Source organism: Arachis ipaensis, chromosome B02 (genome assembly GCF_000816755.2).
Source record: "Arachis ipaensis cultivar K30076 chromosome B02, Araip1.1, whole genome shotgun sequence".
In the NCBI taxonomy this organism is placed as follows: Eukaryota; Viridiplantae; Streptophyta; class Magnoliopsida; order Fabales; family Fabaceae; genus Arachis; species Arachis ipaensis.
The window spans coordinates 94,375,694-94,378,992 of record NC_029786.2 but is presented as its reverse complement, the minus strand read 5'-3'; positions in this window follow the sequence as shown (position 1 = coordinate 94,378,992).

Sequence of the window (3,299 nt, the reverse complement as noted above, 5' to 3'; positions counted from 1 at the left end):
ACTTTGAAATAATAATTAATTTGACAAAAATTTAATAGTTGATTCTAAAATTTTGTCAAGTAAGCAATGTTGATGATATAATATTAGTAGAAGAAGAAATATATCTTAAAAATAATGTGAACTTATCCATTTATTTTTATATATTAAGAATAGATGTTCTAGTAAATTAAGCACCTGAGCTCCCGTTCTAAGTAAAAATAGTTCATTAAGATTATTAGATGATACAAATTCTAAAAATTCATATTAAAATGAGTATTATAAAGTAATTTGTAGATATAGTATGGTAAAATGTAAGGATATCATAAATGACTAAATTAGACACTTTATATATTATAAATTATGTATTTAGAAAATTACTTTTAGTAAATGCTTTATTAAGTATTTGTTTGAATATCATTAAATTGTTAAAAAAAATTAATATTTTTTTATTTTTTAACATGTTTAATAAAATTTTAGAAATAAAAGTAAAAATACTAAAAAAAACTACAAAAATTTTTTTTAGAAGTTATAATTTACTTTATAAAAAGAATTTTTTTTATTTTAAAAAATATGTATCTAATATCTATAATAATATATAATGCCAATACATGGGTTTCGTGTCCAAAATTCTTTTTCAATATTAAAAAACTTTCACTACTTCATCCTCTCTCTTATCACATACATTCACGTTCTCTCTTATCTCATTAATTCACAATCATGGAACTTCTATAATTATATTTTTCCTCTCTTACTATCTATAATCTCAGATTACTATTTATGAATAATAGAAAAAAAAATTTCTTATTCATCTTCTCTTGCATCCTTTTCACTTTACTTAGATATAACATAAAACCTAATATAAGGATAATTTGTGTCTAAATTTAAGTTTCAATATTGCTCCTAAAAAAAATTTATTATTAAAAAATTCTTTCATCAGTTATGTTAAATAAAAAATTTTCTATCCATTTTTTCACAGTAATCTGATTAAGATTTTTGTATTGGATATAAATTATTGTTGCAGTTTTTTTTTATTTGGATATATTTTTAAAGAATAAAAATAAAATAGTTCAATAGGGATAATTTTTTAAAAAATAAATTTATACAGAATAATAATTTTTCTCTTATCATACTCTTTTAAAATATTCTAGGTACCTACTCAATATATAATGTCAATTGGCGTCCAAAATTTAAGTTTTAATATTACCTTAGAAAAGTTTATTATTAAAAAAATTTCTCCCGTACATCTGTTAGTTACGTTGAATAAAAAAAATTTTCACATATTTTTTACAGCAACTTTATCAAGAGTTTTCTATTGAATGTAAATTATTCATGCAGATTTTTTTTATTATGGATATTATTTTAAAAGAATAAAAGTAAAATAGTTTAATAGGACAATATTTTTTTTTTAAATTTACACAGAATAATTTTTGTATCAATATATCAAGATTCATTTTACATATAATATTTATTCATCTGAGTTCATTCATGGAGTACCTTATAAAAATTATATTTAAGTAATTTTTTATTTTATAACCATTTTATATTTTGAGTTTCAAAATTTTGTATTTTTATTCTTATTCAAGCTTTATTTTTATGTTTTATTTTAGTTCTGTTAATAAAAAAGTATTAACATTAGTTTTAATGTTAATTTTTAGGATAAATAAAAATATGGGATCTTTCTTATAAATTTGATGATTAAAAAACTATTTATTATAGAATAAGTTAATAAGTTAAGTATATTTCTTGACTATAGGAATATATATAATTCACTCTTGAATGTAATCAAAATAAATATATATTTATTTAATTTTTTAAATTTTACATTAATTATTAAAATCATGATATAATGGATGTATTCCTATAAAAAAAATGAAAATGACTTCATAACAATTTTTTATTGGAATAAAACATGACTCAATGACTATAGAGTATAATTTAAATAACTATAGATAAGTAACATAAGTAATAAAAAACAGACATAAAATTTAATTTTTTTGTTATTTGGTATAAAAATAATATAATAAAATAAATCACTGTTCTCATACATAATGACATAAAATTTAACATTATTCTTTTCTAGAGTCATCTATTTTTTTAGTTTTTATCCTTATTTTTGTACTTTATTTTAATTTTATTAAATCAAAAATTACTAATGTCATTTAACTTTAATTTTTAATTTTATCATAAATAAAAATATGTGAATTTGAATGTATTAAATAATAAAAAAACTCATAATAAAAAAAGTTAAATTTACTCATTTGTTATATTTATAGGAGTATAAATGATTCACATAAGAGTTACCATATTTTTTTTAACTTTTATTTTTAAAGTAGTATTCACTTCTGAATGTAATCATTATGAACTAATATATATTGGCAACTAATTGCGATTGAAGAGAAGATAGAAAGAGAATAAAAATCGAAGAAGGAAGAGAGAACAAGTTAATATAAGAGTGGTAGTGAGGCATACGTAGATAGATAATGTTAAGAAAAAAGAATAATAAAAACAAAAATTAAAATTCTAAAAGAATAATAAGACTAAAGATAATTTAAAATGTTGAATATAAAATTATAAAAAATAAATTTTTTTAGCTATTAAAATTATGCGAGAGAAAGAGTGATTTAAATATAAATTTTTATATCTGCTTCAAATTAAATATAATTGAAAAATAAATAAATTTATAAATATTTATAAATTTTTATCTTCATTGTTACACATAGTAACAACATAATGATTTTAGTAAATATGATTGTTAAATAAAAAGATATTTTTACATAAAATATTTGAACAAAAAATTACTTTTACTTTTTTAAAAGATCTTTTAAAAAAAATCACCTTAAAAAAATATTTTCATCAAAATTCATCAAAACAAACACTAAACACTAGTTAAATTCTATTACAAAATATGAACAGAATAATCATTTTAGTGGAAAATGTATTTTACATAACTATTATATGTGTTAGAAATAAATGATCACTTTTATGTTGTAAAATGAGGTCAATTCCATTAGATAGACAACAGAAGTATAAATAACATGAATAATGGATTGCATCTCAGGTTCGCAAAATAAAAAAAATTATTCCAACCTAATTACTCATTTTTATCCTCAATTACACCTTTTACCTTTTACATTTTTTAGTACCCTATTTTCACTCTAGCCACTCCACTCTCTCCTCTCCTGTCACACCGTTAACGTCGCTGGAAACATCTGATCTTAGCATCGCAATAAAAAAAACATTCATGTACAATAAAAGAAAACATCCATCAACTTAAAAGAAATATTTGTAAAAATTTATACTGAAAAATATCCATGTACAAT